The sequence below is a fragment of the Hippocampus guttulatus genome, chromosome 23 (genome assembly GCF_054856545.1).
Source record: "Hippocampus guttulatus isolate MCC_2025c chromosome 23, RoL_Hgut_1.0, whole genome shotgun sequence".
Taxonomy (NCBI): Eukaryota; Metazoa; Chordata; class Actinopteri; order Syngnathiformes; family Syngnathidae; genus Hippocampus; species Hippocampus guttulatus.
The window spans coordinates 5,155,779-5,182,490 of NC_141283.1; the positions used below are offsets into that span (position 1 = coordinate 5,155,779).

At 46.4% G+C, this 26,712-nt stretch overlaps 2 long non-coding RNA genes across 3 annotated transcripts; both read left to right on the plus strand.

Annotated features, from left to right (window-relative positions):
* Positions 1-21,467: 21,467 nt before the first annotated feature.
* On the plus strand, positions 21,468-22,975 carry LOC147185850 (uncharacterized). Of its 2 annotated transcripts, XR_015099439.1 has the most exons (4): positions 21,468-21,632; positions 21,721-21,750; positions 22,561-22,704; positions 22,815-22,975. It is a non-coding gene; the product is annotated as an uncharacterized LOC147185850 (long non-coding RNA). The 2 variants fall into 2 exon arrangements; XR_015099440.1 differs by lacking the exons at positions 22,561-22,704; positions 22,815-22,975 and adding an exon at positions 21,886-22,023.
* A 1,867-nt stretch (positions 22,976-24,842) lies between these two features.
* On the plus strand, positions 24,843-25,398 carry LOC147185851 (uncharacterized). Its single transcript, XR_015099441.1, has 3 exons — positions 24,843-25,007; positions 25,096-25,125; positions 25,261-25,398. It is a non-coding gene; the product is annotated as an uncharacterized LOC147185851 (long non-coding RNA).
* The last annotated feature ends 1,314 nt before the right edge of the window (positions 25,399-26,712 follow it).

Below are 26,712 nucleotides of genomic sequence, written 5' to 3' on the forward strand. Positions count from 1 at the left end.
CCCTCCATTTGGGACGTTCTGTCAGCCAATCTCAAGTAAGTGCAGCTCTTGTGAATGTGAAGATCAGGACATTGGTTTTTCCCTTTACAGAGTAATATATTTTTCCAACATTTGCTCCACAGCCATCGGCCCATGTCAACCACTGACCGAAGGTACTGTACAAAGATACGGGATAATTCAGCATCGGAGATGTTTGGAACTGTTTTGAAGTATTGGGGGAAGAGGTTTGGATGACTGCATTTGGAGTAACATTTTCTCCTGTCTCCTGCGACGCTACTCTGCTTCAGTGGACATTGTCCTCACGGTGGACACTCCAACCAACATGGAGCCATCAGAGATCATTAATCGGCTGAGGGACGCCGTGGCTAACGTCTCATCGGCTTTAGAGATAACTGATGATTTAACACTGTCAAGCTGGACCTTGTCCACAGGTGAGGCTTTCTGTCAGGTGATAGCGCTCCTCGACAAATGTAAGGAGCCGTTCTAATTCTGTTTTGAAATGGGTCACCAATAAATACTGTGGTGCAAATATCTTTTTCAGCCTGCCCCCTCAACTCTGCCGGAGGAACCGAATGTCAATGTGAAGATTCCTTCACTTGGTCATGTGACATCTGTGACACGTATGGTGCATGCAGCAATGCCAGTCCATTCACCTGTGACTGCATCAATGGAATCCCTCCATTTGGGACGTTCTGTCAGCCAATCTCAAGTAAGTGCAGCTCTTGTGAATGTGACGATCAGGACGTTGGTTTTTCCCTTTACAGACTCATATACTTTTTCTAACATTTACTCCACAGCCATCGGCCCATGTCCACCACCAACCGAAGGTACTGTTCAAAGATATGGGATAATTCAGCATCGGAGATGTTTGGAACTGTTTTGAAGTATTGGGGGAAGAGGTTTGGATGACTGCATTTGGAGTAACATTTTCTCCTGTCTCCTGCGACGCTACTCTGCTTCAGTGGACATTGTCCTTACGGTGGACACTCCAACCAACATGGAGCCATCAGAGATCATTAAACGGCTGAAGGACGCCGTGGCTAACGTCTCATCGGCTTTAGAGATAACTGATGATTTAACACTGTCAAGCTGGACCTTGTCCACAGGTGAGGCTTTCTGTCAGGTGATCGGGCTCCTCGACAAATGTCAGGAGTCGTTCTAAATTTGTTTTGAAATGGGTCACCAATAAATACTGTGGCACAAATATCTTTTTCAGCCTGCCCCCTAAACTCTGCCGGAGGAACCGAGTGTCAATGTGAAGATTCCTTCACTTGGTCATGTGACATCTGTGACACGTATGGTGCATGCAGCAATGCCAGTCCATTCACCTGTGACTGCATCAATGGAATCCCTCCATTTGGGACGTTCTGTCAGCCAATCTCAAGTAAGTGCAGCTCTTGTGAATGTGACGATCAGGACATTGGTTTTTCCCTTTACAGAGTAATATATTTTTTCCAACATTTGCTCCACAGCCATCGGCCCATGTCCACCACTGACCGAAGGTACTGTACAAAGATACGGGATAATTCAGCATCGGAGATGTTTGGAACTGTTTTGAAGTATTGGGGGAAGAGGTTTGGATGACTGCATTTGGAGTAACATTTTCTCCTGTGTCCTGCGACGCTACTCTGCTTCAGTGGACATTGTCCTCACGGTGGACACTCCAACCAACATCGAGCCATCAGAGATCATTAATCGGCTGAGGGATGCGGTGGCTAACGTCTCATCTGCTTTAGAGATAACTGATGATTTAACACTGTCAAGCTGGACCTTGTCCACAGGTGAGGCTTTCTGTCAGGTGATCGGGCTCCTCGACAAATGTAAGGAGCCGTTCTAATTCTGTTTTGAAATGGGTCACCAATAAATACTGTGGCACAAATATCTTTTTCAGCCTGCCCCCTAAACTCTGCCGGAGGAACCGAGTGTCAATGTGAAGATTCCTTCACTTGGTCATGTGACATCTGCGACACGTATGGTGCATGCAGCAATGCCAGTCCATTCACCTGTGACTGCATCAATGGAATCCCTCCATTTGGGACGTTCTGTCAGCCAATCTCAAGTAAGTGCAGCTCTTGTGAATGTGAAGATCAGGACATTGGTTTTTCCCTTTACAGAGTAATATATTTTTCCAACATTTGCTCCACAGCCATCGGCCCATGTCAACCACTGACCGAAGGTACTGTACAAAGATACGGGATAATTCAGCATCGGAGATGTTTGGAACTGTTTTGAAGTATTGGGGGAAGAGGTTTGGATGACTGCATTTGGAGTAACATTTTCTCCTGTCTCCTGCGACGCTACTCTGCTTCAGTGGACATTGTCCTCACGGTGGACACTCCAACCAACATGGAGCCATCAGAGATCATTAATCGGCTGAGGGACGCCGTGGCTAACGTCTCATCGGCTTTAGAGATAACTGATGATTTAACACTGTCAAGCTGGACCTTGTCCACAGGTGAGGCTTTCTGTCAGGTGATCGGGCTCCTCGACAAATGTAAGGAGCCATTCTAATTCTGTTTTGAAATGGGTCACCAATAAATACTGTGGTGCAATTATCTTTTTCAGCCTGCCCCCTAAACTCTGCCGGAGGAACCGAATGTCAATGTGAAGATTCCTTCACTTGGTCATGTGACATCTGCGACACGTATGGTGCATGCAGCAATGCCAGTCCATTCACCTGTGACTGCATCAATGGAATCCCTCCATTTGGGAAGTTCTGTCAGCCAATCTCAAGCAAGTGCAGCTCTTATGACCGTGATGATCAGGACATTGGTTTTTCCCTTTACAGAGTAATATATTTTTTCCAACATTTGCTCCACAGCCATCGGCCCATGTCCACCACTGACCGAAGGTACTGTACAAAGATTCGGGATCATTCAGCATCGGACATGTCTGGAACTGTTTTGAAGTATTGGGGGAATAGGTTTGGATGACTGCATTTGGAGTAACATTTTCTCCTGTCTCCTGCGACGCTACTCTGCTTCAGTGGACATTGTCCTCACGGTGGACACTCCAACCAACATGGAGCCATCAGAGATCATTAATCGGCTGAGGGATGCCGTGGCTAACGTCTCATCTGCTTTAGAGATAACTGATGATTTAACACTGTCAAGCTGGACCTTGTCCACAGGTGAGGCTTTCTGTCAGGTGATAGCGCTCCTCGACAAATGTAAGGAGCCGTTCTAATTCTGTTTTGAAATGGGTCACCAATAAATACTGTGGCACAAATATCTTTTTCAGCCTGCCCCCTAAACTCTGCCGGAGGAACCGAGTGTCAATGTGAAGATTCCTTCACTTGGTCTTGTGACATCTGCGACACGTATGGTGCATGCAGCAATGCCAGTCCATTCACCTGTGACTGCATCAATGGAATCCCTCCATTTGGGACGTTCTGTCAGCCAATCTCAAGTAAGTGCAGCTCTTATGACCGTGACGCTCAGGACATTGGTTTTTCCCTTTACAGAGTAATATATTTTTTACAACATTTGCTCCACAGCCATCGGCCCATGTCTACCACTGACCGAAGGTACTGTACAAAGATACGGGATAATTCAGCATCGGAGATGTTTGGAACTGTTTTAAAGTATTGGGGGAAGAGGTTTGGATGACTGCATTTGGAGTAACATTTTCTCCTGTCTCCTGCGACGCTACTCTGCTTCAGTGGACATTGTCCTCACGGTGGACACTCCAACCAACATCGAGCCATCAGAGATCATTAATCGGCTGAGGGATGCCGTAGCTAACGTCTCATCTGCTTTAGAGATAACTGATGATTTAACACTGTCAAGCTGGACCTTGTCCACAGGTGAGGCTTTCTGTCAGGTGATCGGGCTCCTCGACAAATGTAAGGAGCCGTTCTAATTCTGTTTTGAAATGGGTCACCAATAAATACTGTGGCGCAAATATCTTTTTCAGCCTGCCCCCTAAACTCTGCCGGAGGAACCGAGTGTCAATGTGAAGATTCCTTCACTTGGTCATGTGACATCTGTGACACGTATGGTGCATGCAGCAATGCCAGTCCATTCACCTGTGACTGCATCAATGGAATCCCTCCATTTGGGACGTTCTGTCAGCCAATCTCAAGTAAGTGCAGCTCTTGTGAATGTGAAGATCAGGACATTGGTTTTTCCCTTTACAGAGTAATATATTTTTTCCAACATTTGCTCCACAGCCATCGGCCCATGTCAACCACTGACCGAAGGTACTGTACAAAGATACGGGATGATTCAGCATCGGAGATGTTTGGAACTGTTTTGAAGTATTGGGGGAAGAGGTTTGGATGACTGCATTTGGAGTAACATTTTCTCCTGTCTCCTGCGACGCTACTCTGCTTCAGTGGACATTGTCCTCACGGTGGACACTCCAACCAACATGGAGCCATCAGAGATCATTAATCGGCTGAGGGACGCCGTGGCTAACGTCTCATCGGCTTTAGAGATAACTGATGATTTAACACTGTCAAGCTGGACCTTGTCCACAGGTGAGGCTTTCTGTCAGGTGATAGCGCTCCTCGACAAATGTAAGGAGCCATTCTAATTCTGTTTTGAAATGGGTCACCAATAAATACTGTGGTGCAAATATCCTTTTCAGCCTGCCCCCTAAACTCTGCCGGAGGAACCGAATGTCAATGTGAAGATTCCTTCACTTGGTCATGTGACATCTGCGACACGTATGGTGCATGCAGCAATGCCAGTCCATTCACCTGTGACTGCATCAATGGAATCCCTCCATTTGGGACATTCTGTCAGCCAATCTCAAGTAAGTGCAGCTCTTGTGAATGTGACCATCAGGACATTGGTTTTTCCCTTTACAGAGTAATATATTTTTTCCAACATTTACTCCACAGCCATCGGCCCATGTCCACCACTGACCGAAGGTACTGTACAAAGATACGGGATAATTCAGCATCGGAGATGTTTGGAACTGTTTTGAAGTATTGGGGGAAGAGGTTTGGATGACTGCATTTGGAGTAACATTTTCTCCTGTCTCCTGCGACGCTACTCTGCTTCAGTGGACATTGTCCTTACGGTGGACACTCCAACCAACATGGAGCCATCAGAGATCATTAAACGGCTGAAGGACGCCGTGGCTAACGTCTCATCGGCTTTAGAGATAACTGATGATTTAACACTGTCAAGCTGGACCTTGTCCACAGGTGAGGCTTTCTGTCAGGTGATCGGGCTCCTCGACAAATGTAAGGAGCAATTCTAATTCTGTTTTGAAATGGGTCACCAATAAATACTGTGGTGCAAATATCTTTTTCAGCCTGCCCCCTAAACTCTGCCGGAGGAACCGAATGTCAATGTGAAGATTCCTTCACTTGGTCATGTGACATCTGCGACACGTATGGTGCATGCAGCAATGCCAGTCCATTCACCTGTGACTGCATCAATGGAATCCCTCCATTTGGGACGTTCTGTCAGCCAATCTCAAGTAAGTGCAGCTCTTATGACCGTGACGCTCAGGACATTGGTTTTTCCCTTTACAGAGTAATATATTTTTTACAACATTTGCTCCACAGCCATCGGCCCATGTCCACCACTGACCGAAGGTACTGTACAAAGATTCGGGATGATTCAGCATCGGACATGTTTGATACTGTTTTGAAGTATTGGGGGAATAGGTTTGGATGACTGCATTTGAAGTAACATTTTCTCCTGTCTCCTGTGACGCTACTCTGCTTCAGTGGACATTGTCCTCACGGTGGACACTCCAACCAACATGGAGCCATCAGAGATCATTAATCGGCTGAGGGATGCCGTGGCTAACGTCTCATCTGCTTTAGAGATAACTGATGATTTAACACTGTCAAGCTGGACCTTGTCCACAGGTGAGGCTTTCTGTCAGGTGATAGCGCTCCTTGACAAATGTAAGGAGCCGTTCTAAATTTGTTTTGAAATGGGTCACCAATAAATACTGTGGCACAAATATCTTTTTCAGCCTGCCCCCTAAACTCTGCCGGAGGAACCGAGTGTCAATGTGAAGATTCCTTCACTTGGTCATGTGACATCTGCGACACGTATGGTGCATGCAGCAATGCCAGTCCATTCACCTGTGACTGCATCAACGGAATCCCTCCATTTGGGACGTTCTGTCAGCCAATCTCAAGTAAGTGCAGCTCTTGTGAATGTGACGATCAGGACATTGGTTTTTCCCTTTACAGAGTAAGATATTTTTTCCAACATTTGCTCCACAGCCATCGGCCCATGTCCACCACTGACCGAAGGTACTGTACAAAGATACGGGATAATTCAGCATCGGAGAAGTTTGGAAATGTTTTGAAGTATTGGGGGAAGAGGTTTGGATGACTGCATTTGGAGTAACATTTTCTCCTGTCTCCTGCGACGCTACTCTGCTTCAGTGGACATTGTCCTCACGGTGGACACTCCAACCAACATGGAGCCATCAGAGATCATTAATCGGCTGAGGGATGCCGTGGCTAACGTCTCATCTGCTTTAGAGATAACTGATGATTTAACACTGTCAAGCTGGACCTTGTCCACAGGTGAGGCTTTCTGTCAGGTGATAGCGCTCCTCGACAAATGTAAGGAGCCGTTCTAATTCTGTTTTGAAATGGGTCACCAATAAATACTGTGGTGCAAATATCTTTTTCAGCCTGCCCCCTAAACTCTGCCGGAGGAACCGAATGTCAATGTGAAGATTCCTTCACTTGGTCATGTGACATCTGTGACACGTATGGTGCATGCAGCAATGCCAGTCCATTCACCTGTGACTGCATCAATGGAATCCCTCCATTTGGGACGTTCTGTCAGCCAATCTCAAGTAAGTGCAGCTCTTATGACCGTGACGCTCAGGACATTGGTTTTTCCCTTTACAGAGTAATATATTTTTTACAACATTTGCTCCACAGCCATCGGCCCATGTCTACCACTGACCGAAGGTACTGTACAAAGATACGGGATAATTCAGCATCGGAGATGTTTGGAACTGTTTTAAAGTATTGGGGGAAGAGGTTTGGATGACTGCATTTGGAGTAACATTTTCTCCTGTCTCCTGCGACGCTACTCTGCTTCAGTGGACATTGTCCTCACGGTGGACACTCCAACCAACATCGAGCCATCAGAGATCATTAATCGGCTGAGGGATGCCGTAGCTAACGTCTCATCTGCTTTAGAGATAACTGATGATTTAACACTGTCAAGCTGGACCTTGTCCACAGGTGAGGCTTTCTGTCAGGTGATCGGGCTCCTCGACAAATGTAAGGAGCCGTTCTAATTCTGTTTTGAAATGGGTCACCAATAAATACTGTGGCGCAAATATCTTTTTCAGCCTGCCCCCTAAACTCTGCCGGAGGAACCGAGTGTCAATGTGAAGATTCCTTCACTTGGTCATGTGACATCTGTGACACGTATGGTGCATGCAGCAATGCCAGTCCATTCACCTGTGACTGCATCAATGGAATCCCTCCATTTGGGACGTTCTGTCAGCCAATCTCAAGTAAGTGCAGCTCTTGTGAATGTGAAGATCAGGACATTGGTTTTTCCCTTTACAGAGTAATATATTTTTTCCAACATTTGCTCCACAGCCATCGGCCCATGTCAACCACTGACCGAAGGTACTGTACAAAGATACGGGATGATTCAGCATCGGAGATGTTTGGAACTGTTTTGAAGTATTGGGGGAAGAGGTTTGGATGACTGCATTTGGAGTAACATTTTCTCCTGTCTCCTGCGACGCTACTCTGCTTCAGTGGACATTGTCCTCACGGTGGACACTCCAACCAACATGGAGCCATCAGAGATCATTAATCGGCTGAGGGACGCCGTGGCTAACGTCTCATCGGCTTTAGAGATAACTGATGATTTAACACTGTCAAGCTGGACCTTGTCCACAGGTGAGGCTTTCTGTCAGGTGATAGCGCTCCTCGACAAATGTAAGGAGCCATTCTAATTCTGTTTTGAAATGGGTCACCAATAAATACTGTGGTGCAAATATCCTTTTCAGCCTGCCCCCTAAACTCTGCCGGAGGAACCGAATGTCAATGTGAAGATTCCTTCACTTGGTCATGTGACATCTGCGACACGTATGGTGCATGCAGCAATGCCAGTCCATTCACCTGTGACTGCATCAATGGAATCCCTCCATTTGGGACATTCTGTCAGCCAATCTCAAGTAAGTGCAGCTCTTGTGAATGTGACCATCAGGACATTGGTTTTTCCCTTTACAGAGTAATATATTTTTTCCAACATTTACTCCACAGCCATCGGCCCATGTCCACCACTGACCGAAGGTACTGTACAAAGATACGGGATAATTCAGCATCGGAGATGTTTGGAACTGTTTTGAAGTATTGGGGGAAGAGGTTTGGATGACTGCATTTGGAGTAACATTTTCTCCTGTCTCCTGCGACGCTACTCTGCTTCAGTGGACATTGTCCTTACGGTGGACACTCCAACCAACATGGAGCCATCAGAGATCATTAAACGGCTGAAGGACGCCGTGGCTAACGTCTCATCGGCTTTAGAGATAACTGATGATTTAACACTGTCAAGCTGGACCTTGTCCACAGGTGAGGCTTTCTGTCAGGTGATCGGGCTCCTCGACAAATGTAAGGAGCCGTTCTAATTCTGTTTTGAAATGGGTCACCAATAAATACTGTGGCACAAATATCTTTTTCAGCCTGCCCCCTAAACTCTGCCGGAGGAACCGAGTGTCAATGTGAAGATTCCTTCACTTGGTCATGTGACATCTGCGACACGTATGGTGCATGCAGCAATGCCAGTCCATTCACCTGTGACTGCATCAATGGAATCCCTCCATTTGGGACGTTCTGTCAGCCAATCTCAAGTAAGTGCAGCTCTTGTGAATGTGAAGATCAGGACATTGGTTTTTCCCTTTACAGAGTAATATATTTTTCCAACATTTGCTCCACAGCCATCGGCCCATGTCAACCACTGACCGAAGGTACTGTACAAAGATACGGGATAATTCAGCATCGGAGATGTTTGGAACTGTTTTGAAGTATTGGGGGAAGAGGTTTGGATGACTGCATTTGGAGTAACATTTTCTCCTGTCTCCTGCGACGCTACTCTGCTTCAGTGGACATTGTCCTCACGGTGGACACTCCAACCAACATGGAGCCATCAGAGATCATTAATCGGCTGAGGGACGCCGTGGCTAACGTCTCATCGGCTTTAGAGATAACTGATGATTTAACACTGTCAAGCTGGACCTTGTCCACAGGTGAGGCTTTCTGTCAGGTGATCGGGCTCCTCGACAAATGTAAGGAGCCATTCTAATTCTGTTTTGAAATGGGTCACCAATAAATACTGTGGTGCAATTATCTTTTTCAGCCTGCCCCCTAAACTCTGCCGGAGGAACCGAATGTCAATGTGAAGATTCCTTCACTTGGTCATGTGACATCTGCGACACGTATGGTGCATGCAGCAATGCCAGTCCATTCACCTGTGACTGCATCAATGGAATCCCTCCATTTGGGAAGTTCTGTCAGCCAATCTCAAGCAAGTGCAGCTCTTATGACCGTGATGATCAGGACATTGGTTTTTCCCTTTACAGAGTAATATATTTTTTCCAACATTTGCTCCACAGCCATCGGCCCATGTCCACCACTGACCGAAGGTACTGTACAAAGATTCGGGATCATTCAGCATCGGACATGTCTGGAACTGTTTTGAAGTATTGGGGGAATAGGTTTGGATGACTGCATTTGGAGTAACATTTTCTCCTGTCTCCTGCGACGCTACTCTGCTTCAGTGGACATTGTCCTCACGGTGGACACTCCAACCAACATGGAGCCATCAGAGATCATTAATCGGCTGAGGGATGCCGTGGCTAACGTCTCATCTGCTTTAGAGATAACTGATGATTTAACACTGTCAAGCTGGACCTTGTCCACAGGTGAGGCTTTCTGTCAGGTGATAGCGCTCCTCGACAAATGTAAGGAGCCGTTCTAATTCTGTTTTGAAATGGGTCACCAATAAATACTGTGGCACAAATATCTTTTTCAGCCTGCCCCCTAAACTCTGCCGGAGGAACCGAGTGTCAATGTGAAGATTCCTTCACTTGGTCTTGTGACATCTGCGACACGTATGGTGCATGCAGCAATGCCAGTCCATTCACCTGTGACTGCATCAATGGAATCCCTCCATTTGGGACGTTCTGTCAGCCAATCTCAAGTAAGTGCAGCTCTTATGACCGTGACGCTCAGGACATTGGTTTTTCCCTTTACAGAGTAATATATTTTTTACAACATTTGCTCCACAGCCATCGGCCCATGTCTACCACTGACCGAAGGTACTGTACAAAGATACGGGATAATTCAGCATCGGAGATGTTTGGAACTGTTTTAAAGTATTGGGGGAAGAGGTTTGGATGACTGCATTTGGAGTAACATTTTCTCCTGTCTCCTGCGACGCTACTCTGCTTCAGTGGACATTGTCCTCACGGTGGACACTCCAACCAACATCGAGCCATCAGAGATCATTAATCGGCTGAGGGATGCCGTAGCTAACGTCTCATCTGCTTTAGAGATAACTGATGATTTAACACTGTCAAGCTGGACCTTGTCCACAGGTGAGGCTTTCTGTCAGGTGATCGGGCTCCTCGACAAATGTAAGGAGCCGTTCTAATTCTGTTTTGAAATGGGTCACCAATAAATACTGTGGCGCAAATATCTTTTTCAGCCTGCCCCCTAAACTCTGCCGGAGGAACCGAGTGTCAATGTGAAGATTCCTTCACTTGGTCATGTGACATCTGTGACACGTATGGTGCATGCAGCAATGCCAGTCCATTCACCTGTGACTGCATCAATGGAATCCCTCCATTTGGGACGTTCTGTCAGCCAATCTCAAGTAAGTGCAGCTCTTGTGAATGTGAAGATCAGGACATTGGTTTTTCCCTTTACAGAGTAATATATTTTTTCCAACATTTGCTCCACAGCCATCGGCCCATGTCAACCACTGACCGAAGGTACTGTACAAAGATACGGGATGATTCAGCATCGGAGATGTTTGGAACTGTTTTGAAGTATTGGGGGAAGAGGTTTGGATGACTGCATTTGGAGTAACATTTTCTCCTGTCTCCTGCGACGCTACTCTGCTTCAGTGGACATTGTCCTCACGGTGGACACTCCAACCAACATGGAGCCATCAGAGATCATTAATCGGCTGAGGGACGCCGTGGCTAACGTCTCATCGGCTTTAGAGATAACTGATGATTTAACACTGTCAAGCTGGACCTTGTCCACAGGTGAGGCTTTCTGTCAGGTGATCGGGCTCCTCGACAAATGTAAGGAGCCATTCTAATTCTGTTTTGAAATGGGTCACCAATAAATACTGTGGTGCAAATATCCTTTTCAGCCTGCCCCCTAAACTCTGCCGGAGGAACCGAATGTCAATGTGAAGATTCCTTCACTTGGTCATGTGACATCTGCAACACGTATGGTGCATGCAGCAATGCCAGTCCATTCACCTGTGACTGCATCAATGGAATCCCTCCATTTGGGACATTCTGTCAGCCAATCTCAAGTAAGTGCAGCTCTTGTGAATGTGACCATCAGGACATTGGTTTTTCCCTTTACAGAGTAATATATTTTTTCCAACATTTACTCCACAGCCATCGGCCCATGTCCACCACTGACCGAAGGTACTGTACAAAGATACGGGATAATTCAGCATCGGAGATGTTTGGAACTGTTTTGAAGTATTGGGGGAAGAGGTTTGGATGACTGCATTTGGAGTAACATTTTCTCCTGTCTCCTGCGACGCTACTCTGCTTCAGTGGACATTGTCCTTACGGTGGACACTCCAACCAACATGGAGCCATCAGAGATCATTAAACGGCTGAAGGACGCCGTGGCTAACGTCTCATCGGCTTTAGAGATAACTGATGATTTAACACTGTCAAGCTGGACCTTGTCCACAGGTGAGGCTTTCTGTCAGGTGATCGGGCTCCTCGACAAATGTAAGGAGCAATTCTAATTCTGTTTTGAAATGGGTCACCAATAAATACTGTGGTGCAAATATCTTTTTCAGCCTGCCCCCTAAACTCTGCCGGAGGAACCGAATGTCAATGTGAAGATTCCTTCACTTGGTCATGTGACATCTGCGACACGTATGGTGCATGCAGCAATGCCAGTCCATTCACCTGTGACTGCATCAATGGAATCCCTCCATTTGGGACGTTCTGTCAGCCAATCTCAAGTAAGTGCAGCTCTTATGACCGTGACGCTCAGGACATTGGTTTTTCCCTTTACAGAGTAATATATTTTTTACAACATTTGCTCCACAGCCATCGGCCCATGTCCACCACTGACCGAAGGTACTGTACAAAGATTCGGGATGATTCAGCATCGGACATGTTTGATACTGTTTTGAAGTATTGGGGGAATAGGTTTGGATGACTGCATTTGAAGTAACATTTTCTCCTGTCTCCTGTGACGCTACTCTGCTTCAGTGGACATTGTCCTCACGGTGGACACTCCAACCAACATGGAGCCATCAGAGATCATTAATCGGCTGAGGGATGCCGTGGCTAACGTCTCATCTGCTTTAGAGATAACTGATGATTTAACACTGTCAAGCTGGACCTTGTCCACAGGTGAGGCTTTCTGTCAGGTGATAGCGCTCCTTGACAAATGTAAGGAGCCGTTCTAAATTTGTTTTGAAATGGGTCACCAATAAATACTGTGGCACAAATATCTTTTTCAGCCTGCCCCCTAAACTCTGCCGGAGGAACCGAGTGTCAATGTGAAGATTCCTTCACTTGGTCATGTGACATCTGCGACACGTATGGTGCATGCAGCAATGCCAGTCCATTCACCTGTGACTGCATCAATGGAATCCCTCCATTTGGGACGTTCTGTCAGCCAATCTCAAGCAAGTGCAGCTCTTATGACCGTGATGATCAGGACATTGGTTTTTCCCTTTACAGAGTAATATATTTTTTACAACATTTGCTTCACAGCCATCGGCCCATGTCCACCACTGACCGAAGGTACTGTACAAAGATTCGGGATAATTCAGCATCGGACATGTCTGGAACTGTTTTGAAGTATTGGGGGAATAGGTTTGGATGACTGCATTTGGAGTAACATTTTCTCCTGTCTCCTGCGACGCTACTCTGCTTCAGTGGACATTGTCCTCACGGTGGACACTCCAACCAACATGGAGCCATCAGAGATCATTAATCGGCTGAGGGATGCCGTGGCTAACGTCTCATCTGCTTTAGAGATAACTGATGATTTAACACTGTCAAGCTGGACCTTGTCCACAGGTGAGGCTTTCTGTCAGGTGATAGCGCTCCTCGACAAATGTAAGGAGCCGTTCTAATTCTGTTTTGAAATGGGTCACCAATAAATACTGTGGTGCAAATATCTTTTTCAGCCTGCCCCCTAAACTCTGCCGGAGGAACCGAATGTCAATGTGAAGATTCCTTCACTTGGTCATGTGACATCTGTGACACGTATGGTGCATGCAGCAATGCCAGTCCATTCACCTGTGACTGCATCAATGGAATCCCTCCATTTGGGACGTTCTGTCAGCCAATCTCAAGTAAGTGCAGCTCTTGTGAATGTGACGATCAGGACATTGGTTTTTCCCTTTACAGAGTAAGATATTTTTTCCAACATTTGCTCCACAGCCATCGGCCCATGTCCACCACTGACCGAAGGTACTGTACAAAGATACGGGATAATTCAGCATCGGAGAAGTTTGGAAATGTTTTGAAGTATTGGGGGAAGAGGTTTGGATGACTGCATTTGGAGTAACATTTTCTCCTGTCTCCTGCGACGCTACTCTGCTTCAGTGGACATTGTCCTCACGGTGGACACTCCAACCAACATGGAGCCATCAGAGATCATTAATCGGCTGAGGGATGCCGTGGCTAACGTCTCATCTGCTTTAGAGATAACTGATGATTTAACACTGTCAAGCTGGACCTTGTCCACAGGTGAGGCTTTCTGTCAGGTGATAGCGCTCCTCGACAAATGTAAGGAGCCGTTCTAATTCTGTTTTGAAATGGGTCACCAATAAATACTGTGGTGCAAATATCTTTTTCAGCCTGCCCCCTAAACTCTGCCGGAGGAACCGAATGTCAATGTGAAGATTCCTTCACTTGGTCATGTGACATCTGTGACACGTATGGTGCATGCAGCAATGCCAGTCCATTCACCTGTGACTGCATCAATGGAATCCCTCCATTTGGGACGTTCTGTCAGCCAATCTCAAGTAAGTGCAGCTCTTATGACCGTGACGCTCAGGACATTGGTTTTTCCCTTTACAGAGTAATATATTTTTTACAACATTTGCTCCACAGCCATCGGCCCATGTCTACCACTGACCGAAGGTACTGTACAAAGATACGGGATAATTCAGCATCGGAGATGTTTGGAACTGTTTTAAAGTATTGGGGGAAGAGGTTTGGATGACTGCATTTGGAGTAACATTTTCTCCTGTCTCCTGCGACGCTACTCTGCTTCAGTGGACATTGTCCTCACGGTGGACACTCCAACCAACATCGAGCCATCAGAGATCATTAATCGGCTGAGGGATGCCGTAGCTAACGTCTCATCTGCTTTAGAGATAACTGATGATTTAACACTGTCAAGCTGGACCTTGTCCACAGGTGAGGCTTTCTGTCAGGTGATCGGGCTCCTCGACAAATGTAAGGAGCCGTTCTAATTCTGTTTTGAAATGGGTCACCAATAAATACTGTGGCGCAAATATCTTTTTCAGCCTGCCCCCTAAACTCTGCCGGAGGAACCGAGTGTCAATGTGAAGATTCCTTCACTTGGTCATGTGACATATGTGACACGTATGGTGCATGCAGCAATGCCAGTCCATTCACCTGTGACTGCATCAATGGAATCCCTCCATTTGGGACGTTCTGTCAGCCAATCTCAAGTAAGTGCAGCTCTTGTGAATGTGAAGATCAGGACATTGGTTTTTCCCTTTACAGAGTAATATATTTTTTCCAACATTTGCTCCACAGCCATCGGCCCATGTCAACCACTGACCGAAGGTACTGTACAAAGATACGGGATGATTCAGCATCGGAGATGTTTGGAACTGTTTTGAAGTATTGGGGGAAGAGGTTTGGATGACTGCATTTGGAGTAACATTTTCTCCTGTCTCCTGCGACGCTACTCTGCTTCAGTGGACATTGTCCTCACGGTGGACACTCCAACCAACATGGAGCCATCAGAGATCATTAATCGGCTGAGGGACGCCGTGGCTAACGTCTCATCGGCTTTAGAGATAACTGATGATTTAACACTGTCAAGCTGGACCTTGTCCACAGGTGAGGCTTTCTGTCAGGTGATAGCGCTCCTCGACAAATGTAAGGAGCCATTCTAATTCTGTTTTGAAATGGGTCACCAATAAATACTGTGGTGCAAATATCCTTTTCAGCCTGCCCCCTAAACTCTGCCGGAGGAACCGAATGTCAATGTGAAGATTCCTTCACTTGGTCATGTGACATCTGCGACACGTATGGTGCATGCAGCAATGCCAGTCCATTCACCTGTGACTGCATCAATGGAATCCCTCCATTTGGGACATTCTGTCAGCCAATCTCAAGTAAGTGCAGCTCTTGTGAATGTGACCATCAGGACATTGGTTTTTCCCTTTACAGAGTAATATATTTTTTCCAACATTTACTCCACAGCCATCGGCCCATGTCCACCACTGACCGAAGGTACTGTACAAAGATACGGGATAATTCAGCATCGGAGATGTTTGGAACTGTTTTGAAGTATTGGGGGAAGAGGTTTGGATGACTGCATTTGGAGTAACATTTTCTCCTGTCTCCTGCGACGCTACTCTGCTTCAGTGGACATTGTCCTTACGGTGGACACTCCAACCAACATGGAGCCATCAGAGATCATTAAACGGCTGAAGGACGCCGTGGCTAACGTCTCATCGGCTTTAGAGATAACTGATGATTTAACACTGTCAAGCTGGACCTTGTCCACAGGTGAGGCTTTCTGTCAGGTGATCGGGCTCCTCGACAAATGTAAGGAGCAATTCTAATTCTGTTTTGAAATGGGTCACCAATAAATACTGTGGTGCAAATATCTTTTTCAGCCTGCCCCCTAAACTCTGCCGGAGGAACCGAATGTCAATGTGAAGATTCCTTCACTTGGTCATGTGACATCTGCGACACGTATGGTGCATGCAGCAATGCCAGTCCATTCACCTGTGACTGCATCAATGGAATCCCTCCATTTGGGACGTTCTGTCAGCCAATCTCAAGTAAGTGCAGCTCTTATGACCGTGACGCTCAGGACATTGGTTTTTCCCTTTACAGAGTAATATATTTTTTACAACATTTGCTCCACAGCCATCGGCCCATGTCCACCACTGACCGAAGGTACTGTACAAAGATTCGGGATGATTCAGCATCGGACATGTTTGATACTGTTTTGAAGTATTGGGGGAATAGGTTTGGATGACTGCATTTGAAGTAACATTTTCTCCTGTCTCCTGTGACGCTACTCTGCTTCAGTGGACATTGTCCTCACGGTGGACACTCCAACCAACATGGAGCCATCAGAGATCATTAATCGGCTGAGGGATGCCGTGGCTAACGTCTCATCTGCTTTAGAGATAACTGATGATTTAACACTGTCAAGCTGGACCTTGTCCACAGGTGAGGCTTTCTGTCAGGTGATAGCGCTCCTTGACAAATGTAAGGAGCCGTTCTAAATTTGTTTTGAAATGGGTCACCAATAAATACTGTGGCACAAATATCTTTTTCAGCCTGCCCCCTAAACTCTGCCGGAGGAACCGAGTGTCAATGTGAAGATTCCTTCACTTGGTCATGTGACATCTGCGACACGTATGGTGCATGCAGCAATGCCAGTCCATTCACCTGTGACTGCATCAATGGAATCCCTCCATTTGGGACGTTCTGTCAGCCAATCTCAAGCAAGTGCAGCTCTTATGACCGTGATGATCAGGACATTGGTTTTTCCCTTTACAGAGTAATATATTTTTTACAACATTTGCTTCACAGCCATCGGCCCATGTCCACCACTGACCGAAGGTACTGTACAAAGATTCGGGATAATTCAGCATCGGACATGTCTGGAACTGTTTTGAAGTATTGGGGGAATAGGTTTGGATGACTGCATTTGGAGTAACATTTTCTCCTGTCTCCTGCGACGCTACTCTGCTTCAGTGGACATTGTCCTCACGGTGGACACTCCAACCAACATGGAGCCATCAGAGATCATTAATCGGCTGAGGGATGCCGTGGCTAACGTCTCATCTGCTTTAGAGATAACTGATGATTTAACACTGTCAAGCTGGACCTTGTCCACAGGTGAGGCTTTCTGTCAGGTGATAGCGCTCCTCGACAAATGTAAGGAGCCGTTCTAATTCTGTTTTGAAATGGGTCACCAATAAATACTGTGGTGCAAATATCTTTTTCAGCCTGCCCCCTAAACTCTGCCGGAGGAACCGAATGTCAATGTGAAGATTCCTTCACTTGGTCATGTGACATCTGTGACACGTATGGTGCATGCAGCAATGCCAGTCCATTCACCTGTGACTGCATCAATGGAATCCCTCCATTTGGGACGTTCTGTCAGCCAATCTCAAGTAAGTGCAGCTCTTGTGAATGTGACGATCAGGACATTGGTTTTTCCCTTTACAGAGTAAGATATTTTTTCCAACATTTGCTCCACAGCCATCTGCCCATGTCCACCACTGACCGAAGGTACTGTACAAAGATACGGGATAATTCAGCATCGGAGAAGTTTGGAAATGTTTTGAAGTATTGGGGGAAGAGGTTTGGATGACTGCATTTGGAGTAACATTTTCTCCTGTCTCCTGCGACGCTACTCTGCTTCAGTGGACATTGTCCTCACGGTGGACACTCCAACCAACATGGAGCCATCAGAGATCATTAATCGGCTGAGGGATGCCGTGGCTAACGTCTCATCTGCTTTAGAGATAACTGATGATTTAACACTGTCAAGCTGGACCTTGTCCACAGGTGAGGCTTTCTGTCAGGTGATAGCGCTCCTCGACAAATGTAAGGAGCCGTTCTAATTCTGTTTTGAAATGGGTCACCAATAAATACTGTGGTGCAAATATCTTTTTCAGCCTGCCCCCTAAACTCTGCCGGAGGAACCGAATGTCAATGTGAAGATTCCTTCACTTGGTCATGTGACATCTGTGACACGTATGGTGCATGCAGCAATGCCAGTCCATTCACCTGTGACTGCATCAATGGAATCCCTCCATTTGGGACGTTCTGTCAGCCAATCTCAAGTAAGTGCAGCTCTTATGACCGTGACGCTCAGGACATTGGTTTTTCCCTTTACAGAGTAATATATTTTTTACAACATTTGCTCCACAGCCATCGGCCCATGTCTACCACTGACCGAAGGTACTGTACAAAGATATGGGATAATTCAGCATCGGAGATGTTTGGAACTGTTTTAAAGTATTGGGGGAAGAGGTTTGGATGACTGCATTTGGAGTAACATTTTCTCCTGTCTCCTGCGACGCTACTCTGCTTCAGTGGACATTGTCCTCACGGTGGACACTCCAACCAACATCGAGCCATCAGAGATCATTAATCGGCTGAGGGATGCCGTAGCTAACGTCTCATCTGCTTTAGAGATAACTGATGATTTAACACTGTCAAGCTGGACCTTGTCCACAGGTGAGGCTTTCTGTCAGGTGATCGGGCTCCTCGACAAATGTAAGGAGCCGTTCTAATTCTGTTTTGAAATGGGTCACCAATAAATACTGTGGCGCAAATATCTTTTTCAGCCTGCCCCCTAAACTCTGCCGGAGGAACCGAGTGTCAATGTGAAGATTCCTTCACTTGGTCATGTGACATCTGTGACACGTATGGTGCATGCAGCAATGCCAGTCCATTCACCTGTGACTGCATCAATGGAATCCCTCCATTTGGGACGTTCTGTCAGCCAATCTCAAGTAAGTGCAGCTCTTGTGAATGTGACGATCAGGACATTGGTTTTTCCCTTTACAGAGTAATATATTTTTTCCAACATTTGCTCCACAGCCATCGGCCCATGTCCACCACTGACCGAAGGTACTGTACAAAGATACGGGATAATTCAGCATCGGAGAAGTTTGGAAATGTTTTGAAGTATTGGGGGAATAGGTTTGGATGACTGCATTTGAAGTAACATTTTCTCCTGTCTCCTGTGACGCTACTCTGCTTCAGTGGACATTGTCCTCACGGTGGACACTCCAACCAACATGGAGCCATCAGAGATCATTAATCGGCTGAGGGATGCCGTGGCTAACGTCTCATCTGCTTTAGAGATAACTGATGATTTAACACTGTCAAGCTGGACCTTGTCCACAGGTGAGGCTTTCTGTCAGGTGATAGCGCTCCTTGACAAATGTAAGGAGCCGTTCTAAATTTGTTTTGAAATGGGTCACCAATAAATACTGTGGCACAAATATCTTTTTCAGCCTGCCCCCTAAACTCTGCCGGAGGAACCGAGTGTCAATGTGAAGATTCCTTCACTTGGTCATGTGACATCTGCGACACGTATGGTGCATGCAGCAATGCCAGTCCATTCACCTGTGACTGCATCAATGGAATCCCTCCATTTGGGACGTTCTGTCAGCCAATCTCAAGCAAGTGCAGCTATTATGACCGTGATGATCAGGACATTGGTTTTTCCCTTTACAGAGTAATATATTTTTTACAACATTTGCTTCACAGCCATCGGCCCATGTCCACCACTGACCGAAGGTACTGTACAAAGATTCGGGATAATTCAGCATCGGACATGTCTGGAACTGTTTTGAAGTATTGGGGGAATAGGTTTGGATGACTGCATTTGGAGTAACATTTTCTCCTGTCTCCTGCGACGCTACTCTGCTTCAGTGGACATTGTCCTCACGGTGGACACTCCAACCAACATGGAGCCATCAGAGATCATTAATCGGCTGAGGGATGCCGTGGCTAACGTCTCATCTGCTTTAGAGATAACTGATGATTTAACACTGTCAAGCTGGACCTTGTCCACAGGTGAGGCTTTCTGTCAGGTGATAGCGCTCCTTGACAAATGTAAGGAGCCGTTCTAAATTTGTTTTGAAATGGGTCACCAATAAATACTGTGGTGCAATTATCTTTTTCAGCCTGCCCCCTAAACTCTGCCGGAGGAACCGAATGTCAATGTGAAGATTCCTTCACTTGGTCATGTGACATCTGCGACACGTATGGTGCATGCAACAATGCCAGTCCATTCACCTGTGACTGCATCAATGGAATCCCTCCATTTGGGAAGTTCTGTCAGCCAATCTCAAGCAAGTGCAGCTCTTATGACCGTTATGATCAGGACATTGGTTTTTCCCTTTAGAGAGTAATATATTTTTTCCAACATTTGCTCCACAGCCATCGGCCCATGTCCACCACTGACTGAAGGTACTGTACAAAGATTCGGGATCATTCAGCATCGGACATGTCTGGAACTGTTTTGAAGTATTGGGGGAATAGGTTTGGATGACTGCATTTGGAGTAACATTTTCTCCTGTCTCCTGCGACGCTACTCTGCTTCAGTGGACATTGTCCTCACGGTGGACACTCCAACCAACATGGAGCCATCAGAGATCATTAATCGGCTGAGGGATGCCGTGGCTAACGTCTCATCTGCTTTAGAGATAACTGATGATTTAACACTGTCAAGCTGGACCTTGTCCACAGGTGAGGCTTTCTGTCAGGTGATAGCGCTCCTCGACAAATGTAAGGAGCCGTTCTAATTCTGTTTTGAAATGGGTCACCAATAAATACTGTGGCGCAAATATCTTTTTCAGCCTGCCCCCTAAACTCTGCCGGAGGAACCGAGTGTCAATGTGAAGATTCCTTCACTTGGTCATGTGACATCTGCGACACGTATGTTGCATGCAGCAATGCCAGTCCATTCACCTGTGACTGCATCAATGGAATCCCTCCATTTGGGAAGTTCTGTCAGCCAATCTCAAGCAAGTGCAGCTCTTATGACCGTGATGATCAGGACATTGGTTTTTCCCTTTACAGAGTAATATATTTTTTACAACATTTGCTTCACAGCCATCGGCCCATGTCCACCACTGACCGAAGGTACTGTACAAAGATTCGGGATAATTCAGCATCGGACATGTCTGGAACTGTTTTGAAGTATTGGGGGAATAGGTTTGGATGACTGCATTTGGAGTAACATTTTCTCCTGTCTCCTGCGACGCTACTCTGCTTCAGTGGACATTGTCCTCACGGTGGACACTCCAACCAACATGGAGCCATCAGAGATCATTAATCGGCTGAGGGATGCCGTGGCTAACGTCTCATCTGCTTTAGAGATAACTGATGATTTAACACTGTCAAGCTGGACCTTGTCCACAGGTGAGGCTTTCTGTCAGGTGATAGCGCTCCTCGACAAATGTAAGGAGCCGTTCTAATTCTTTTTTGAAATGGGTCACCAATAAATACTGTGGTGCAAATATCTTTTTCAGCCTGCCCCCTAAACTCTGCCGGAGGAACCGAATGTCAATGTGAAGATTCCTTCACTTGGTCATGTGACATCTGCGACATCTATGGTGCATGCAGCAATGCCAGTCCATTCACCTGTGACTGCATCAATGGAATCCCTCCATTTGGGACGTTCTGTCAGCCAATCTCAAGTAAGTGCAGCTCTTGTGAATGTGACCATCAGGACATTGGTTTTTCCCTTTACAGAGTGATATATTTTTTCCAACATTTGCTCCACAGCCATCGGCCCATGTCCGCCACTGACCGAAGGTACTGTACAAAGATACGGGATAATTCAGCATCGGAGATGTTTGGAACTGTTTTGAAGTATTGGGGGAAGAGGTTTGGATGACTGCATTTGGAGTAACATTTTCTCCTGTCTCCTGCGACGCTACTCTGCTTCAGTGGACATTGTCCTCACGGTGGACACTCCAACCAACATCGAGCCATCAGAGATCATTAATCGGCTGAGGGATGCCGTGGCTAACGTCTCATCTGCTTTAGAGATAACTGATGATTTAACACTGTCAAGCTGGACCTTGTCCACAGGTGAGGCTTTCTGTCAGGTGATCGGGCTCCTCGACAAATGTAAGGAGCCGTTCTAATTCTGTTTTGAAATGGGTCACCAATAAATACTGTGGCTCAAATATCTTTTTCAGCCTGCCCCCTAAACTCTGCCGGAGGAACCGAATGTCAATGTGAAGATTCCTTCACTTGGTCATGTGACATCTGCGACACGTATGGTGCATGCAGCAATGCCAGTCATTTCACCTGTGACTGCATCAATGGAATCCCTCCATTTGGGAAGTTCTGTCAGCCAATCTCAAGCAAGTGCAGCTCTTATAACCGTGATGATCAGGACATTGGTTTTTCCCTTTACAGAGTAATATATTTTTTACAACATTTGCTTCACAGCCATCGGCCCATGTCCACCACTGACCGAAGGTACTGTACAAAGATTCGGGATAATTCAGCATCGGACATGTCTGGAACTGTTTTGAAGTATTGGGGGAATAGGTTTGGATGACTGCATTTGGAGTAACATTTTCTCCTGTCTCCTGCGACGCTACTCTGCTTCAGTGGACATTGTCCTCACGGTGGACACTCCAACCAACATGGAGCCATCAGAGATCATTAATCGGCTGAGGGATGCCGTGGCTAACGTCTCATCTGCTTTAGAGATAACTGATGATTTAACACTGTCAAGCTGGACCTTGTCCACAGGTGAGGCTTTCTGTCAGGTGATAGCGCTCCTCGACAAATGTAAGGAGCCGTTCTAATTCTTTTTTGAAATGGGTCACCAATAAATACTGTCGTGCAAATATCTTTTTCAGCCTGCCCCCTAAACTCTGCCGGAGGAACCAAATGTCAATGTGAAGATTCCTTCACTTGGTCATGTGACATCTGCGACACGTATGGTGCATGCAGCAATGCCAGTCCATTCACCTGTGACTGCATCAATGGAATCCCTCCATTTGGGACGTTCTGTCAGCCAATCTCAAGTAAGTGCAGCTCTTGTGAATGTGACCATCAGGACATTGGTTTTTCCCTTTACAGAGTGATATATTTTTTCCAACATTTGCTCCACAGCCATCGGCCCATGTCCACCACTGACCGAAGGTACTGTACAAAGATACGGGATAATTCAGCATCGGAGATGTTTGGAACTGTTTTGAAGTATTGGGGGAAGAGGTTTGGATGACTGCATTTGGAGTAACATTTTCTCCTGTCTCCTGCGACGCTACTCTGCTTCAGTGGACATTGTCCTCACGGTGGACACTCCAACCAACATGGAGCCATCAGAGATCATTAATCGGCTGAGGGACGCCGTGGCTAACGTCTCATCGGCTTTAGAGATAACTGATGATTTAACACTGTCAAGCTGGACCTTGTCCACAGGTGAGGCTTTCTGTCAGGTGATAGCGCTCCTCGACAAATGTCAGGAGCCGTTCTAATTCTGTTTTGAAATAGGTCACCAATAAATACTGTGGTGCAAATATCTTTTTCAGCCTGCCCCCTAAACTCTGCCGGAGGAACCGAATGTCAATGTGAAGATTCCTTCACTTGGTCATGTGACATCTGCGACACGTATGGTGCATGCAGCAATGCCAGTCCATTCACCTGTGACTGCATCAATGGAATCCCTCCATTTGGGAAGTTCTGTCAGCCAATCTCAAGCAAGTGCAGCTCTTATGACTGTGATGATCAGGACATTGGTTTTTCCCTTTACAGAGTAATATATTTTTTCCAACATTTGCTCCACAGCCATCGGCCCATGTCCACCACTGACCGAAGGTACTGTACAAAGATTTGGGATAATTCAGCATCGGACATGTCTGGAACTGTTTTGAAGTATTTGGGGAAGAGGTTTGGATGACTGCATTTGGAGTAACATTTTCTCCTGTCTCCTGCGACGCTACTCTGCTTCAGTGGACATTGTCCTCACAGTGGACACTCCAACCAACATGGAGCCATCAGAGATCATTAATCGGCTGAGGGATGCCGTGGCTAACGTCTCATCTGCTTTAGAGATAACTGATGATTTAACACTGTCAAGCTGGACCTTGTCCACAGGTGAGGCTTTCTGTCAGGTGATCGGGCTCCTCGACAAATGTAAGGAGCCGTTCTAATTCTGTTTTGAAATGGGTCACCAATAAATACTGTGGTGCAAATATCTTTTTCAGCCTGCCCCCTCAACTCTGCCGGAGGAACCGAATGTCAATGTGAAGATTCCTTCACTTGGTCATGTGACATCTGCGATACGTATGGTGCATGCAGCAATGCCAGTCCATTCACCTGTGACTGCATCAATGGAATCCCTCCATTTGGGAAGTTCTGTCAGCCAATCTCAAGCAAGTGCAGCTCTTATGACCGTGATGATCAGGACATTGGTTTTTCCCTTTACAGAGTAATATATTTTTTACAACATTTGCTTCACAGCCATCGGCCCATGTCCACCACTGACCGAAGGTACTGTACAAAGATTCGGGATAATTCAGCATCGGACATGTCTGGAACTGTTTTGAAGTATTGGGGGAATAGGTTTGGATGACTGCATTTGGAGTAACATTTTCTCCTGTCTCCTGCGACGCTACTGTGCTTCAGTGGACATTGTCCTCACGGTGGACACTCCAACCAACATGGAGCCATCAGAGATCATTAATCGGCTGAGGGATGCCGTGGCTAACGTCTCATCTGCTTTAGAGATAACTGATGATTTAACACTGTCAAGCTGGACCTTGTCCACAGGTGAGGCTTTCTGTCAGGTGATAGCGCTCCTCGACAAATGTAAGGAGCCGTTCTAATTCTTTTTTGAAATGGGTCACCAATAAATACTGTGGTGCAAATATCTTTTTCAGCCTGCCCCCTAAACTCTGCCGGAGGAACCGAATGTCAATGTGAAGATTCCTTCACTTGGTCATGTGACATCTGCGACATCTATGGTGCATGCAGCAATGCCAGTCCATTCACCTGTGACTGCATCAATGGAATCCCTCCATTTGGGACGTTCTGTCAGCCAATCTCAAGTAAGTGCAGCTCTTGTGAATGTGACCATCAGGACATTGGTTTTTCCCTTTACAGAATGATATATTTTTTCCAACATTTGCTCCACAGCCATCGGCCCATGTCCGCCACTGACCGAAGGTACTGTACAAAGATACGGGATAATTCAGCATCGGAGATGTTTGGAACTGTTTTGAAGTATTGGGGGAAGAGGTTTGGATGACTGCATTTGGAGTAACATTTTCTCCTGTCTCCTGCGACGCTACTCTGCTTCAGTGGACATTGTCCTCACGGTGGACACTCCAACCAACATGGAGCCATCAGAGATCATTAATCGGCTGAGGGATGCCGTGGCTAACGTCTCATCTGCTTTAGAGATAACTGATGATTTAACACTGTCAAGCTGGACCTTGTCCACAGGTGAGGCTTTCTGTCAGGTGATCGGGCTCCTCGACAAATGTAAGGAGCCGTTCTGATTCTGTTTTGAAATGGGTCACCAATAAATACTGTGGTGCAAATATCTTTTTCAGCCTGCCCCCTAAACTCTGCCGGAGGAACCGAATGTCAATGTGAAGATTCCTTCACTTGGTCATGTGACATCTGCGATACGTATGGTGCATGCAGCAATGCCAGTCCATTCACCTGTGACTGCATCAATGGAATCCCTCCATTTGGGAAGTTCTGTCAGCCAATCTCAAGCAAGTGCAGCTCTTATGACCGTGATGATCAGGACATTGGTTTTTCCCTTTACAGAGTAATATATTTTTTCCAACATTTGCTTCACAGCCATCGGCCCATGTCCACCACTGACCGAAGGTACTGTACAAAGATTCGGGATAATTCAGCATCGGAGATGTTTGGATCTGTTTTGAAGTATTGGGGGAAGAGGTTTGGATGACTGCATTTGGAGTAACATTTTCTCCTGTCTCCTGCGACGCTACTCTGCTTCAGTGGACATTGTCCTCACGGTGGACACTCCAACCAACATGGAGCCATCAGAGATCATTAATCGGCTGAGGGATGCCGTGGCTAACGTCTCATCTGCTTTAGAGATAACTGATGATTTAACACTGTCAAGCTGGACCTTGTCCACAGGTGAGGCTTTCTGTCAGGTGATAGCGCTCCTCGACAAATGTAAGGAGCCGTTCTAATTCTTTTTTGAAATGGGTCACCAATAAATACTGTGGTGCAAATATCTTTTTCAGCCTGCCCCCTAAACTCTGCCGGAGGAACCGAATGTCAATGTGAAGATTCCTTCACTTGGTCATGTGACATCTGCGACACGTATGGTGCATGCAGCAATGCCAGTCCATTCACCTGTGACTGCATCAATGGAATCCCTCCATTTGGGACGTTCTGTCAGCCAATCTCAAGTAAGTGCAGCTCTTGTGAATGTGACCATCAGGACATTGGTTTTTCCCTTTACAGAGTGATAAATCTTTTCCAACATTTGCTCCACAGCCATCGGCCCATGTCCACCACTGACCGAAGGTACTGTACAAAGATACGGGATAATTCAGCATCGGAGATGTTTGGATCTGTTTTGAAGTATTGGGGGAAGAGGTTTGGATGACTGCATTTGGAGTAACATTTTCTCCTGTCTCCTGCGACGCTACTCTGCTTCAGTGGACATTGTCCTCACGGTGGACACTCCAACCAACATGGAGCCATCAGAGATCATTAAACGGCTGAGGGATGCCGTGGCTAACGTCTCATCTGCTTTAGAGA